Source organism: Sitophilus oryzae, unplaced genomic scaffold, assembly GCF_002938485.1.
Source record: "Sitophilus oryzae breed Bouriz unplaced genomic scaffold, Soryzae_2.0 scaffold_41_pilon_pilon, whole genome shotgun sequence".
NCBI classification, from domain to species: domain Eukaryota; kingdom Metazoa; phylum Arthropoda; class Insecta; order Coleoptera; family Curculionidae; genus Sitophilus; species Sitophilus oryzae.
In genome coordinates this window covers 3,805,340-3,822,532 of record NW_022146996.1, presented here as the reverse complement: position 1 = coordinate 3,822,532, position 17,193 = coordinate 3,805,340, and the positions used below count along the sequence as shown (strand labels likewise).

The window sequence follows — 17,193 nt, the reverse complement described above, 5'->3', positions numbered from 1 at the left end:
TAAATACTCTTCCAAACTATACTATGGTTTCCTATACCTATCTGGCTCAGATTTTAAATAAAAAGCGATTTTTCAATAAAATGGCAATTAAGATGACTGGTGTCGCCATGGCAATTTGCTCGTGACAGTTAATTAGTTAGTAGCTAATATTTTCAAAATCGACATTAGTTGTACATTTGAAAATAATTTTAAAATATGCATATTGCCTTCCCACATGTATATCCATAAAATATTTTGTTTCTACATCTTTCCGTTTTCGTATAATCATTCCGTTTTCGTATAATCAAACGAAGCGAATGAGGTGCGCCACCCTGTATACAGTGTTAGCAATTATTTTTTTTCTTATGATTAGCAAATTAGCAATCATTAACTTTTTTTTCTGCAGATAAAATATTTATTAAAAAATTAATGACTGGGTTCTGAATCATGTGTCAATAGGTATTGCCAAAGTGAATTTACTTTGGGTATTACGAAAAAATATTATACGCTCGAGAAATCTCGTGTCGCATCAAAATCGCGTCTATCTATAGGGTTGCCCCATAGACAGAGACATTCTTTGATATTGCCCAATAGTCCAATAGAATAAACAATATTAGATAGCATAAACAATCTTTTTTTACATTGGACATTCTGTATATGAGAAGTGTATTAGAGAGAGATTATTATATAGATCACTTCTTATAAGTGGTTAAATATATTTATAACTATACTAATATTCTATAAGTATTTTGGAACAAGGTCTAGTTCTAGTTCTAATCTAAATAATTATCAAATCTTTGTTTAGGCATTATGAAGCCTATTAGGGCCTTCAAAATGTTAAATAATACACAAAATTTAAATTTTGCAATTTAATGTTATGACAAATTACTAAAAAGCTAGTAAAAAACAAAATTGACTGACTAAACTTGAGATTTTACGCCAAACTAGACTAATATCCAGAATAAAAGGCTCCAAATAACCACAAGACTATTTTCTGATCTTATATTTCACTATCTAATCTAATAAAATTTCACTTGGAAATCAAATTTACCTTAAATTTTGCCGGTAGTTCTAACTTTTTTGCGACCTTTTGCAGTCTCCTATAGGATAGCTTAGCTAGCGGATTTGTCGACTTTGTTTTATTTATAACTTTTTTATTGTCACAAATATACCCTTTGTAATTCATTTTGGGTAAAAGCTTCTTTTGTTAACAATTAAACAATTAATGATATCTCACAAATAAAATTATTGCTTGACTGACAACTTCGGATTGTGATGAGAGTGTACGTACGCACGCCAACTCATCCGACAAAAAAATCAAAAAACAATTTTATTTAGAAATAAAATAAAACATTAATAGATGTTAGAAGTTTATAGATTGCAAACTTTCAAAGAAAATTATATTGATAAAGCGGTTTTACACTTACATTTAAAGTTAGATGAAAATGTTGATCATTACATAGTTATTTAATTATTGAATTAAATGACATTAAAAGTCAAATTTTGTGGAGCTCAATATTAAGAAAGAAATAGAAGTTTATTCAGGAACAAACATAATTACCATTAGATTTTATTAATGCATAATTTTCTCTAAAGTCTTTTTTCATAGTCTAAAATCTAAAAAACGGCATCGATTAGCTTTAGAAATAACATCGTTGACATTTTATACAGGGTGGCGCATCTCATTCGCCTCGGTTAATTATAGAAAATCAGAAAGATGTAGAAACAAAATATTTTATGGGTATATGTGGGAAGGCAATGTGCATAATTATTAAGGCATTTATTATAAGGGTTTAATATATCTAAAAGGTTTGGTTTTTGAGATATTTAAAGATATTTAGTTATGTATGCTATAATAAAAAAGGTTGCTAACACTCTGTACATTACTTTTCAGAATTAATTATTGTGCTGAATTTTAAGACAGAGAAATATACTTGATTTGTTGTTTAAACTAAAAAATTTGATTGCTTCCCTAAATGTCACTTAAGGTGAAGCTAAGAAGATTCCCACGCAGCGTCTGTCCCAGAATGGGCGGCTGCACTGCTGAAAGGCAACAGTTTCACCAAAATTGGGCTATAGCGCGAGAAGAATGACTTTGAAGCGGTACAGTACCGAACACGGAAGAGCGCTGCTGAATCAGCAAAAAACGGTCTTCCCACTGCGGTACAGAAAAGGAACGGAAACCTTACTGTAAATCATTTTCCAAAAAAATTACAAGCAAAGTATGACACCTTCAATGTTCATAAAAAAGTGAAAGAATTTACAAACAGACACAGAAAACACCAAGAAACAATCCTAAGGGACGATAACAACGAGATAATTCTAGGAGTAAAGGCTAAGCTTGCGAGATGGAAAGAATATATCGAAACACTTTTTAATGATGAGAGACCTTGTTTCCCACCACCGATAGATCACATACTGAATGAAAAGGCTCCAGCAATAACCAAAGACGAAGTTGTTCATGCAATAAAAGCGCAGAAAAGCGGAAAAGCTACCGGCCCCGATAAAATAAACGTTGAAATACTTAAACTCATTGCAGTTAACGAAAGCAGAAGTCTAGATTTGGTAACAGCATTATTTAACAAATTATATAGCTCAAGCAAAATACCGTCAGTTTGGCTTAAATCAACATTCGTAACCCTGTCAAAGAAACCCAACGCCTCACACTGTGATGACTATCGGATGATAAGCCTTATGTCCCATGTCCTCAAAACATTTCTTAGAATCATCCACACGCGAATCTACAAGAAGTGCGAAAATCAGATGGACAACACCCAGTTTAGCTTCAGAAACTGACTCGGAACGCCTGAAGCACTCTTCTCCCTAAATGTAATGACACAGAGGTGTAGAGACATGAATGTGAATGTATTTGCATGCTTCATAGACTATCGTAAGGCGTTCGACTGTGTTAATCATCAGAAGATGATCAAAATTCTAAGAACAACCGGAGTTGAGGAACAAGACTTACGTTTCATATCAGAACTTTAATGGCATCAAACGGCAGTAGTTGAGATGAAGCAGTCAACATCGGAAGATATACAAATCAGACGGGGTGTTCGGCAGGTTGCATCTTGTCTCCGCTCCTGTTGTATGTATCTGTACTCGGAGACTATATTTAGAGAAGCACTGGATCGAATCCAGGGCGGAATCAAGTTCAATGGAATCCCAATAAACAATATCAGATATGCCGATGATACGGTTATAATAGCCAACGATATACAAGAACTGCAAAGCATTATAGATTCCGTAGTCCACTATAGTGAGATGTTTGGACTGCATCTCAATGTCTCCCAGACCAAACTATTGGTCTTTTCTAAGACTCCAATAAATGCACACCTGCGTGTCAAGGAACAAACAATCGAACAAGTGACCTCAATAAAGTATTTAGGAGCTAACATCAATAGTCAGTGCGACGCGAAAAGAGAAATATTTTCAAGAATTGAGCAAGCGAGAAAAATTTTCGTGAGAATGAAATCATTTTTTACAAGACGAGATCTCAGTGCGGAACTCAGAACACGAATGGCCAGGTGCTACGTCTTCTCTGTGTTACTCTATGGAGAGAGAGCTGGACACTGGATTCACAGACCGAAAAGAGAATAGAAGCCTTTGAAATGTATGTATAGAGACGGATGCTACAAATCTCATGGGTACAAAGAATCACCAACGATGAAGTACTCCAGCGCATGCAGAAACAAAAAGAGATACTGAACACCATCAAGGAAAGAAAAACGCAATACCTGGGTCATGTGATGAGAGGTGGTAGATATGAAATACTGCGCCTCATAATAGAGGGCAAAGTGCACGGGAAAAGATCAGTAGGAAGACGCCAGAACTCATAGCTAAAAGATTTGAGGAGATGGTTTGAACGCCCGTCTGCGGAAATCTTCCAGGCTGCAGTTTCCAGAGCCACAATTGCCATTTGGATCGCCAACCTTCGGCAGGAGAGGGCGTGATAAGAAGAAGAAACTGTTATAATTTTAAATAAACTCCATAAATCAATATCGATGTTTAAAAAGCTATTAACTGTCACTAGAAAATTGCTATGGCGACACCAGCCATCTTGATTGCCATTTTATAGAAAAATCGCTTTTTATTCAAAATATGAACCAGATAGGTATAGGAAACCTTAATATAGTTTCAAAGAGCATTTAAATCTGCTTCAACTTATTTAAAAAAATACAGAGTGTTACATTTGAAATAACGAAGATTTTATGTAAAATAAATATTTAAAATAGACCAGCAGTTTTTGATACCCCTGTATACATTTAGGGAAACAATCAAATTTTGTAGTAAAGTTTATTTCTCTGTCTTAAAAGTCAGCACAAGTATTAATTTTGAAAAGTAATGTACAGGGTGTTAACAAAGTTTTTTATTATAGCATGCATATTTAAATTATCTTCAAATATCTCAAAAACCAAACATTTTAGATATATTAAACTCTTATAATTTGTAGTTTATTAAAGTTTTTGGTAAGTTATAAATGTCCACATAATTCAAACATGTAATACCGCTCAGACATTTATTGCAGATCTTTCAACTTCATTATATACCGCATTTACAAAATCGTTCTTCCATTCCAAACGTGTCTATCCCACTGAGCCAAAAAATCACAATAATTGTGGTTGCCAAAAAAATATCAGTCACCCACATCTCAAGTAAAACAGCAGATTCCACAAAACGTACGGTGTAAATACTGCCCAATAAGGAAAAACCGATTTACACAGCATCTAAACTACATTTTTTGTTCCATAAAATTCTCTGTGGGGTCTACGGTTCAGCCATAACATCGAATCAATTTTTTTTTAGTTTCTCAAAAATGGTGGGGTGGGAGATACGAATTTTCTAATTCAAGCTTTTCCAGTGGACCACTTACAACTGGCAAAGTATGAGAGCGGGGGTAATTTGATGGGAGTTAAAGGTGCCAGATTGACTGTACTAATCATATTACATTCATATTTTCATATGCATCTTTTTTGCATTGCATTTTTTGTTGCAATGCCTACGAGTTATTCGTAGAGGTCCAACAATAGAGCGATTGTCCGAATGCAGAAAGCGAGGCCCACTCGCGATTTGGCAAGGCTGCGAGGCGGCGGTGACGGTGGCGTCCGCATCGGCGTCAGACTGGCGCTCGGCGCTCGCAGATGGAGGCAGTCGCGGCCTGCTGCGATTCCAAGAAATCGCCAACGAGTTGTCACACACATACATGCACACATGCACAATGCATACGCTCTGAGTGGGCAGAGGCGGTACGATATATGTGTGCTAGAGCATCAATTCCTTATTACTCTTGTTAAGGATGCCGAGTTTACGAGATCCTCACGCAAGTGGAAGAAATGAATCTCTAACTGAAGCTTTAATCGATATTTTTACAGATGGGTCTAAAATGAAAGATACAACGGACTGTCGAATATTTAAATTATATATTTAAACAGCTCCAATAAGTTCTGTTAGTTGTGTGTAGTATTCAAGATAAAAAAAAAATCATAGCAAAATATCAGTAACTTATCAAAACATTTGATATTACACTTTTGACGCACGTTTTGCTAGTAATGTTAGCATCATCATAACGGATCACATGGATAAAACTTCAGTTTTTGCCAACTGCTGATGATGTAAACCTAGTTAGGAAAACGTGAATCCAGAATATAAAATTAAAGTTTTGTGTAGTGTAAATTAGTTTAAAACCAAAATGCACTCTAAAGATTTCAATATCAATTATATTTCTAAATGGGCCAAGGATATAGACGTCAGTATCCTACTAGCTACAGGTAGAACTGACTGACGTACTCTTATCACGGTAGTCAGAGAAGATAGCAAATAGATACTTTTGATGCTTTAATAGTTGATAATAAGAACTGGGTCTGTACGTGAATGGTATCAAATACTCATCAAACCAGTTGTGCCGTTAAATGGACGATGATGTGAGTAAAAGGACCAACACAAAACAATTTGGTAGTATTGTTGCTGACTCGTGTGGACTCCTACAGCCTAACCAGACTATATGCCCCGCCCCCATTCGAGAACTAATGGAATAATCTGGAGCGACAGAAAGTACAGACGTAACAGAAAAATAGACGTAAACAGAAAATTCGAGTAAGATCTAGACTGTCTGTTTCTCTCATACATAAACCGACGCGACACCTGGGGCCTGAGGAGGACAGAAACAAACAGATCGGTCGACGCGTACAATTGCCGCGCTCAATTCAAAATAAATTCCATTTAGATAAATAGTAAATAAGTTGTAAATAGTTCTTTACCTTTAAGTAGTTTTATCGTTATTGTTTTGTTACTCAGTGTAAAATAAATTGTGTTTAAATAAATTAGACTTTCTATCCACACGGAACCGACGAAAAACATAACAGTAGGTATCAAAAAATGTTTGTTGAAAACAGATTGTCCATTCCCAGTGAGCAATATTTTGTCACCTTTAAGGAACAGCACACACATGTTTCGAAACTGTAACTTTTATGGGCCCAGTATCCGTGAGAAGTGAAGCACGGTGACAACGAATCAGACACATTTTGCTCAGGGTGTGGCACTAAATTTCAAGAACCCATAGTACTCATAGTAGAAGACTGGATATAGTGCTCGATTTGTAAGCAATGCAATGGTGGCATGAAAAATGTACATCTTATGAACAAGAATAATATCGATGTGCCTATGCCTCTAAATATTTAAAATAGTTGTTCCTAAATTTTATTAAACTTCACATGCATAAAACATTTTGTTTTTTTACTAAGGAAACACCTTATCAACAGATGATTATATTTTTTCTTAAGGGGACTTTTACCCCTCTTTTCTAGGATTCTTGCCCCTTTTATGGGGTAAAAGTCCCATTTTTCAACACTATTTTTTTTTAATAAATAAATGTGATTAATTATTCTGCCGTTTTTCTTGTAAAACTTTTAAAGAGGAAGGTTTAAGAAAGTCATATATAAATTTGTAAAAATTTGAATTGATATCTTTAAAAGTTTACACTTATCGAAAATTAACCTCAGACTTTTGCCCCACCTTACTCTAAGCTAGGCATATTAACTTTGAAGTTTGAAGTGTTCCTCCTGCAGTAGTCCAATAATTACATGCGCCATTTGAACATAAACCATCAAGTAAATGGAAGATGAACATTGCCATGCACGACGCCACGGCGACGTTACTGGTAGTGTGAATATGTTCATTGTTAGCCATTTTAGAATATTTACCGTAGTGGTCGGCGGTATGTGGGCTTACCTTATTACACCTCTGCAGTTTAAGAGAAAGAAGATATATCAAAGGGGAAAATTATGACATTTGTCAGCTCGTTTCCAGGCTAAGGATAATGAATGTTTCTATCCCATGGACTGAATAGGATTCAAAAATTATCTCATCAAAATCAAGATCATAAGAATTACTAATTCTTCCTTTACACCAACAAAACATAAAATCTTATTTTATTATTATATATACAGTGTTTTAAAAAAAATATAACTGTCTATAAAATACCAGCCGCAAAATAAGTGTGCGTATTTCTGTAACTGATACAAGGCGAAATATATGCACAATTAATAGTGCAATAAATATAATTTTTTATAGTCTTATAGTAAATATTCATAAAAGAGAAAAGCGAATTATAAATAGATAAATATGTCACATTTCTTTCGCATTTTATTGATATGATATTTCAACCGCGGCGCGGCATAGTTGCAAAGCCACTTCAGGATACGACTCAGTTAATAATGGAAAAACTATGCAGATAAGGTTTGATATTTAAAAATTATTTTTAATTTCCAAACGGATATTGATTTTTATAATTTTTTTACGTAATATAATACCTAATTAAAATAATACAGATATAACCTACAACTAGTTACCATAACTATTATCCTTTTAAATAATTAAAAAATTTTGATTAACTGTTTTTTCTAAAGATTTTGTACCTAATCCTCATTTGCTTAATAAAAAGTTTCAAGCAAAGCAGGGTTCGGAAAACTACACGTTACTTTTAAAAAATACATAAACCTATTATTAGGGTGACCAAAAAACTAATCTACGGAATTTATGGGTTAAAATGAACCTAATAACCGAGAAAAAAATATCCCCTGAAGGCAGAATTTTTAGATCAAATTTAAAAGTTGTTGGTGAACATTCAAAATTTTCCTTTAAATAACACATAAAAAGATCTTTTTCCATTAAAAGTACCATAACTTTGAAACGGTTTACGATAATTTTTTTTATATCACGGATTCTTGTAGAGCATAAAATTTACTAAAAAATCTATCTGAGAGTAATCTAGTTTTTTTTGCTAAATATGAAAATTTTTAACCAATACACTAAAACTGCATATTTTGATTTTTTCACTTTTCAAAGCTTTCAAATATACGAATTATAGAATTATTGAAAAAAATTAATCTCAGATAGATTTTTTAGGAAATTTTTGTTTTTTGTTCAAAAAAAATTGTGTGTGAATACCTCCTGAAATTTTAAGCATTTTTTCTCGGTTTGGTTTGGTTAGGCAAATTTGGTTTACTAGTAAAACGCCTGACAAGGTAGAATTTCTCTTTCAGTGGCGATACCAATTTTTTTTAAGAAATGAATAACCCGCTACCAAGGTATAGAGCGAGATATTTAATCTAGAGATGGTAAGACCATAATAAGCTGCAATTTGCGTGGATACACTTTCGGGTTGGCATGCTCCTCATAGACTGATAGAGGAGCAAATATCGGACCATTTTAATAAGATTTTATTTTTCACACACCAATCCTTGGAGACACGGGTTTCTGAATATTTTATTATACATATTATGGGGGGTAAATTATAGGTTGTGAATCGGCAGATTGGTTGGTGAAAACGACACCTAAGCTCAATGATATGAATTGGCAGAGGCTGGGAGTGGTTGCAGTGAAGGGAGAAAACATCCCTAAAAAGGCGACCATTACGGTCTTTCTCCTAGGAGCAAAGGGAAAGGCAGCACCTACCTGCTGAATCTTTATCCAGGCTCAGAACTCCAATTAAAGGACATCGAGTTGGCGAGTCATCAACTCGAGGGAAGAGGACCAAGGTTAGGTCTTCACAATAGGAATTGTGAATCAATCCTCAAATCCAAGGAGGCAAGAGGGATATATCCTCTTTTGGGACAATACCGGTATCAGGTCTAAGGAGAGACCAAGTTAAAGAGGTGTAAAAAATGAAGACTCCACCTCACGGGTACCTCAGCCGGAGACAAGCTCCTCAGCTGTGAAGGGCACGGAGGACCGTGGAAAGAGTTATGACTGTATAATGAGTTATAACTGAAGAAAAGGAGACACAATAAATAATACAATAATAATTCTCAGAACTGTAAAAAGGTATATTTTTTATGACTTCGAAAGGCATAGATACACAATGAAGGTTTATTTTTGAAAAATATTTATTTTGCATAATACTTTGGTGTTTTATTTATCGACTGTCCTCTTCAATTATAAACAGAGTTGGGCTCCGACGCGTCGACTTTCACTGTCGACCTCAACATGTCGACAATACGTCGACTGTGAAGTAAATGTCGATAATATTGAGAATATCAAAAGCGCAGGTTTTAGATTAGGTTTGTCATTGGAAAAGGAGTGATTAATCTCCCCTCCCCCCTCCCCCCTTGGATTGATTAATAATTACTCATTTCTTCAGATATTTTTGGTTATTCAGCTTGACTTAGGCTATCTTGTAAACTTCACAGGCGGTGGTTATTGCTTCCCTTTCTTCAATTAATTGCAGTACATTGATTACAATAGATTTTAGGTCTATACTTATTTTATGTAGGTATTTTATTTTTTTTCTCAGCAATTGCTGGTTGGGCTGGCTTGTGTAGAAGGAATTCACCTTATCCCATAGCCAGAAATTTACGTACTATTCTGCATGTGTATAAAATTGCACTTCTCTGCATTGGTACGTAAAGGCCTGAGGGTAGAGAGGCCTTATGCAAAAATTCCTTAAATCGGTTTGATACAACTCCCTCAACTGACATCACTATTGGTATTATATCCATTTTAGACAATTTCCCCATTCTTTTCATTTCTATCACAAGATCCTGGTATTTATTGACCTTCTCTCTCTACGTTTTTATAGTATTTAGGGTTAGTGGGACGGGTATGTCTATGACGAGTCCGACTTTTTTTCCCTTATCTATTAAAACAATATCATGACGGTGATTCTGTATGTGCCTGTCGGTTATAATGAGCCTGTCCCAATAAAGCGTATACTGGTGGTTCTCAAATACTGATCTGTGTTCATATTTATACATCGCTGTTTTATTATCTAAAAGCTTACAGTCTGATGCAACAGTTTGATGTATTATGACTGCTATGCAGTTGTGTCTACCCAAGTAGACATCATTTGCTAAGTTAGGACACGCGCCCGTAATGTGCTCTATTGATTCTCCCACTGAATTGCACATTTTACATCTATCCACGCTGTTAATTTCAAGTATATGCCTCTCATAGTTTCTCGTTCTTATGACTTTATTCTGGTTGGCGAGGATAAAGCCTTTTGTTTCTGGATGTAGGTTGCCATTTCGGAAGAGAGATAGTGGAAGGTCTTTATCTATAGCTTCGTTATCTATCTGATTGGCGTATCGATCATGTATAGCTTTTTATCTCCATCGCTGTTCGTTTAACTGTATTACCGGCTCAACGTCTTGTTCCATGTCTGTATGAAGCTTCAGTGGCGTGGCATTAGTATCATTCCTAATGATGTCTGTCGTAAGTTGACCAGGCTGTCTGTAAAAATAGCGTCTGAAATTGTCCACTTCAGTGTTGCACAGGCTTTTGATATATAGTAAACCTCTCCCTCTCTTATTTCGTGGTAAATACAGGTGTTCAATGGCGGAATTTGGGTGCAAATATATAAATTTAGTTACAAGTACGCGGGTGCGTCGATCCAATTCATCTAGGTCCGTTTGACTCCATAATTCTAAAGGAGTAATTAAGTGCAGGGATTGCCCAAGAATTTATGGCTGTTATTAGTCTTTTGCCATTCAATTTTGCAGTTTGGTGACTGTTTTAATATATTGTTGCCTAAACTTAAGCTTCATATCTGTATGATTTATACTCAGATGTTGCTCTATACGTAGATCTTTGTATATTTCTCCTTGAGGCAGTATGTCGATATCGATGATTAGGTTACCCACCCGCTCTATTTTACCTGGGTTGGCATTTACAACCGCACACTTATCCAAGCCGAATGCCATTCCAATACTGTCACTGAATGATTTTGTACTATCAAGTAATAATGTAAGGTGTTTCCTTGATTCAGCAAATAATTTAATGTCATCCATATAAAGCATGTGACTAATTCTAACTCCACTTCGTTTATCTAACCTGTATCCCATTTGAGTGTTATCGAGTAATGTAGAAAGAGGGTTTAGAGCCAAGCAGAACCATGTAGGACCAAACGAATCGCCCTGGAATTGTTTATTATTGTTATTTTGATGGTCTGCAAAAGGCAGTTTTTAACATAAGGTTTACTTTCCAATTAGACATACAGTGTTTTAGGATGTTTTGTATAATTGGATGGATTCTGTATATACAGTGTGTATATGTGGTACCGAATCATATGCCTTGGAGTAATCGATATATCCCACACGTAGATTTCTCTGCTTGGTTCGAGCTTGCTCAGATATTACAGAGTCGCATATCAGTAGATCCTTATATTACTTTTGCATTTTCCTTCTTGTTAAAATAAGCACTAACATTTTTTCATAGTTGCAAGAATTTTTAAAAAAGAGGTATACAAGCCTTCATTATTTGATTTAGCGATTCTTCGACTGTCATTTGAACATTTAAAATTGCTCGTCCACTTGCACTCTGCTTCAGCGAAGTAAAAGATCATTTTATTTTATCTTATGCTTAGCTAAGAATGTTTGCTGTGTTTTTAATAAGTGTTTAATTCTATGGTTTTAAATTTTTTATAAATTTTAAATCATATAACGTTTTACTTTAACTATAGTTATAATTTTTGTACGAAATTATTAGCTGTCGATGTTGTCAACATTAACGACGTCACTTAGGTAGCTTGGGTAGCAACAATTCAATTGTCAATGTGACATTCTCGATGTCGCGCGTCGTCCAACTATGATTATAAATTTGCATAGGCGTTCTATTAGTATTGTTTCAAGACCGCCTCGTACAGAACGACATGCCAAGAATATGTCATAGTGAGCAGCACATGCGGTCGGCGTTATGCACTTGGTTTTATTTTAAATTAATGGGTATGTAGGCAGTTACGAAATCGACTACTATTAGTTGTGGCGCCAATTCGACGAAAACCATTGTTATTTTTAAGAGTCCTTTTTCTATTCAGTTGGCAAACAACTTTAAGTATGTATGTATGTGTGGTGCATAACTCACACTGGTTAAATGCCGATGTAATTAGGAGGTATTGTAACGAATAATGAGTCATTCATTTTGACATATTAGAAATGTGTTGTTTTGAAAAGATCTTGCGTAAATTCTGAGTTAAAAAAATGTTCTGGTGGCAAAATAATACATATACAGGGTGTTTCAAAACAAATGCAAAAAACTTCAGGGGGTGATTCCTTGTTCAAAATAAAGGGTAGTTTGTTTTATAAACGTTGGGTCAAAAATCAACCATTAGGGAGATATCGCGGTACAAAGATGGCGGAAAAATAATGTTTTTATTTTTTATCTTGAAAACGAAAAGAGATAGACTAATGAAATTTTACGGAAGCATTACTGTTATGAAAACACACTTTCTGGTAATTTTTTCACCTTTTTAAAATGAGTGGAAGGGGTTGAAATAAACTACCCCTATCATTCTTATTAACGAAATTTAAAGAAAAATCTTATCAAACACATACCATATTTGGATAGTTTAGTTTGTTTAGAAACTTTTATCTCTTGTATTTTTATAAAACTCACCGATTTGAAATTAAAAATAAAATGCTAAAAGCATTACATGTCAGGACTAAAAATATTTTTAGATTAATAATATAGTGATAATAATGATAATAATAATAATGTAGATAACGTATTGCAGTAGGGTAATGTCAAATAAAACAATATTAGAAACATCCTAAAAAAGTGACAGCGGCCATTAGATTTTCCTAAAATTACAGCTGCCCACTATTATTAATCTAAAAATATTTTTAGTCCTGACATGTAATGCTTTACATTTTATTTTTTAATTTCAAATCGGTGAGTTTTATAAAAAAAATACAAGAGATAAAAAAGTTTCTAAACAAACTAAACTATCCAAATTAAATTTTTTGCATGTGTTTGATAAGATTTTTCTTTAAATTTCGTTAATAAGAATGATAGGGATAGTTTATTTCAACCCCTTCCACTCGTTTTAAAAAAGTGAAAAAATTACCAGAAAGTGTGTTTTCATAACAGTAATGCTTCCATAAAATTTCATTAGTCTATCTTTTTTCGTTTTCAAGATAAAAAATAAGAACATTATTTTTCCGCCATCTTTGTACCTCGATGTCTCCCTAATGGTTGACTTTTGACCCAACGTTTATGAAGCAAACTACCCTTTATTTTGAACAAGGAATCACCCCCTGAAGTTTTTCGCATTTGTTTTGAAACACCCTGTATGTATATTTAATACCAATTAAACTTTTAGTTACCTAATTGAGGGCGCGATTTTTAAATTTATTGTTTCCAACTATGGATATATTCGGCGCTGGACTAACTAACTGGAATTTAAATTTCCCGCCGGGGATTCAGGTGGTAGCTCTGTTGTAAAAAATGTCCTGTTGCCACATTTATTAATTTATTGCCTGACATTGTCATTCGTTTTGACTCTTTAGTTTTCTATTACGACTTTTTGGTTTAAATAATTAGTGTTGTGATACTTTAAACTTAAAAATGTTTACTAGCAACAGTCTCTTTTAGTGCGAAGTGTACAAGATGGTTTAATAGCCGTAAAACACAACTTTATTAGAATTTTTGAACGGTAAAGCGGTAGTAATGGCCCTTTATGTTCTTTAAGTGCTGTTAAGAAGGTGAGTTTTGTTAATGTAAATAATAACTGTTTATATATTTATAATTAATTTATTTTTGTTTCCTAAAAGACTTTGATTAAAAATATGTAAAAGTGAGCAATGCTCTGCCCTTATGAATTAAAGTTCATAGATTTATATACAGTATACTAAAAAATTAATAAAAATAGGGTTAAATGTAAAAAAATACAGGGTGGCGCACCTCATTCGCCTCGGTTGATTATACGAAAACGGAAAGATGTAGAAACAAAATATTTTATGGGTATATGTTCGAAGGCAATGTGCACAATTTAAAATTATTTTGAAATATACAGGGTGTTTCAGAACTAAGATCCACACCCGAATTTTATTTCATTTTTGAATTTTTGGGTCCAAAAAAGGCATTTGTTATAAGGGTTAAATATGTTTAACATCTTTGGTTTTTGAGATATTTAAAAATATTTAAATTTGCATGCTACTATAGAATAGATTGTCAACACACTGTACATTACTTTTGAGAATTAATTTTTGTGCTGAGTTTAAAGGTAGAGAAATAAACTTTACTGAAAAATGTTATTGCTTCCTTAAATTTATACAGGGGTACCAAAAATTGCTGATCTATTTTAAGGATTTATTTTATATAAAAACTTTGTTATTTCAAATACAACACCCTGTATTTTTCAAAATAAATCGATGCAGATTCAAATGCTCTTTAAAACTATATTAGGGTTTCCTATACCCATCTAACTCAGATTTTGAATAAAAAGCGATTTTTCGATAAAATATCAATGAAGATGGCTGGTATCGTCATGGCAATTTTCTAGTTACAGTTAGTAACTATTTCCAAAATCGACAGTAGTTTATGGACATTATTATTTAGATTTATAACAGTTTACTTAAATTTACCCACAATAATTTAATAAGTAAGTATTCATTATTTAATCAAGAAAAATAAAGCAGTATCTGCTGGTGGAACGAATGGATATGTGATTTTATTTTGTGAGAATAGTGATTTTATTTTGTGAGGAAAATTGTTTCTTGGCGTCAAGTTCTTATGCCCAAAGATATCCAAATAGGAATCTTCCTGATAAGCGTTCCATTAAAAAACTACTTGTCCTATTTTGCAGAGTTGGTAGTGTAGTTTATAAAAAACCTATTAGGCAGAAACCTGGCGTTGGAAGGGTAGAAAATGGATTTGCCGTAATTGGCTCTTACATAGAAAATCCATATATCTACAAGTCATCGTAAAATAAATCAAAGAACTAACTCTTTTTTCTTGATAGAATAATAAATACATATTTAATAAATATTATTTATTAAACTATTGTAGGTAAATTAAATAGAAGCAAACTGGTATAAATTTAAATAAAGTCCATAAACTAATTTTGAATTTGAAAATAGCTACTAATTGTCACTAGAAACTTGCCATAACGACACTAGCCATTGCCATTTTATTGAAAAATTGCTCTTTATTCAAAATCTAAGCTAGATAGGTATAGGAAACCCTAATATAGTTTGAAAGAGCATTTGAATCTGCTTCGATTTATTTAAAAAATTACAAGGTGTTGTATTTGAAATAAGGAAGTTTTCAATCAGCAATTTTTGGTACCCCTGTATAAATTTAAGAAAGCAATAACATTTTTCAGTAAAATATATTTCTCTAGCTTTAAACTCAGCACAAGAATTAATTTTGAGAAGTAATGTACAGGGTGTTAATAATCGATTCTATTGTAGTATGCATATTTAAATATCTTTAAATACAGGCAGTCCTCGATTTACGTCGTTTCGTGTTACGTCGTTTCGAGTTACGTCGTACAAATTTTTCTCACTATTCCTCAAAGTTACGTCCCACTGTTTCGAGTTACGTCATTTTTTGAAAAGAACGATCCAAATTTTAAAAGAAGTTTGGACATAAACAATAAAATTTTAGCAACATATAAGCAGGGTTGACAGATTCTGATAATGATAAAGCGGGACAGTGTTGATCATTGCTTAATTAGCAACTATTACGACTTTCTACGATATCTACAATAAAAGTTCCAACCAAAAAAAAAATTAATATATACTTTCTAAATATGTCTACTTTACTCTCTGGTATTTCTGTAGTTGCCATATTAGTATATGTATTATATTTACTATTATATGGATAGTTAAAAATACTTTTTTGATTAGATAATGAAAAAGCCGGGACTGTAAAAATACTCGCCCTAATTTGTTTTTCATAAAAAAAAATTTTTAAGTTTTTGTTTTTTATTTTCGTTTTTTTTTTTTGTTTCTTGTATTATTAGAAGTTTAACTACATTACAATACACTAGTTCTCATACCTCCATCATTTTAAAAATACAATAATATTAATATATACAAACGCACATCTCTTTATCTGTTTTATCGTATTTTTATCTTACAAAAAGTACCTAACTTCTCCATTTTCTATAGGATCTTATGACAAAATAAGATTCGACTTACGTCGTATCGACTTAGCGCTATTTTGAAGAACCTAACCTGCCGTAAGTACGAGGACTGCCTGTATCTCAAAAAAACCAAAGATTTTAAACATGTTTAACCTTCATAATAAATGCTATTTTTTTGGGCCCAAGAATCCAAAAATGAATTCAAATACCGGGTGTTAAAAAATATAACTTTGGTATGAATATTGGTTCCGACATACCCTGTACATTTCAAAATAATTTTAAATTATGCACATTGCCTTCCTACATATACCTATAAAATATTTTGTTTCTACACCTTGCCGTTTTCGTATAATCAACCGAGGCGAATGAGGTGCGCCACCCTGTACATATATAATACTTTAAATTTGAGGAAAAAAAAATCAATTGCGTTTTTTTACATCTTGGTTTATCAGTTAAAATCAGTCCAACGAGTTAGTTAAGATTTCGACAGACAACGATCAAAAATGACACTGGTATACGGGGTACGGGGTGTTGCATCGTCGAGCCGAACATAGGAAATCCCATGTAAATTTTAATGGGGTCAATTATTGGCTTCCCTAATTATTTTAGAGAATAATTCTATTTAGGTTTATTGAAGAGCACTAAAACCCACATTCAAAAGAATAACTTTAGATATGTTTGATTAGCCCGTTTACGAATTATCGCAGATTTCTTTTTAAATATTTCTCCTTTCTTATGGCCCTGTATTTACTTATGAGCACCAGTCAAGGTAAAAGATAACAGTCAAATGAAGTTGTCATTTCAGAAATTTATCTATTTAGTGCTTTATTATTAAAATTACCATGATTTAGCCA

The 17,193-nt window shown here is 33.3% G+C and overlaps 1 protein-coding gene across 1 annotated transcript in view; it reads right to left on the bottom strand.

Moving 5' to 3' along the window:
• The window catches only part of LOC115885767, a 39,112-nt gene that overhangs the window by 5,875 nt on the left and 16,044 nt on the right, over nucleotides 1-17,193 (bottom strand). The gene's annotated exons all lie outside the window — the stretch shown is intronic.